This window comes from Amphimedon queenslandica, unplaced genomic scaffold, assembly GCF_000090795.2.
Source record: "Amphimedon queenslandica unplaced genomic scaffold, v1.1 AMPQUscaffold_12675, whole genome shotgun sequence".
Lineage (NCBI taxonomy): Eukaryota > Metazoa > Porifera > Demospongiae > Haplosclerida > Niphatidae > Amphimedon > Amphimedon queenslandica.
Window position 1 is genome coordinate 954 of NW_003547089.1, and position 358 is coordinate 1311.

Sequence of the window (358 nt, forward strand, 5' to 3'; positions counted from 1 at the left end):
TTTCCTTTTTATTGTGCCACGCTTTGTAGTCTGACTCATTCTTCATACTCTCAGCTGACTGTTTCTCCATATTCTTGGCTGACTCTTTCTCCATATTCTCCGCTGACTCTTTCTCAATCTTCTCAATAATATCACCTGCTGCATTACTTACATCTTTCTTATCTCCTAGAAAATTATATGTGCAGCTATTGACTAAAAATTAAAGTACAGTGTTACCAAAGGTGACTATTGTGCCATTATGAAAGTCCTTTCCATCCCTTACTCTGCAGGAGGTACCAGCTTCCAGCTGCTCAACTTCTACACAGTTTGCTTTCACAATAGAATAAGTATCGTCTTGCTTAAAGTATTTCAAAAAGTA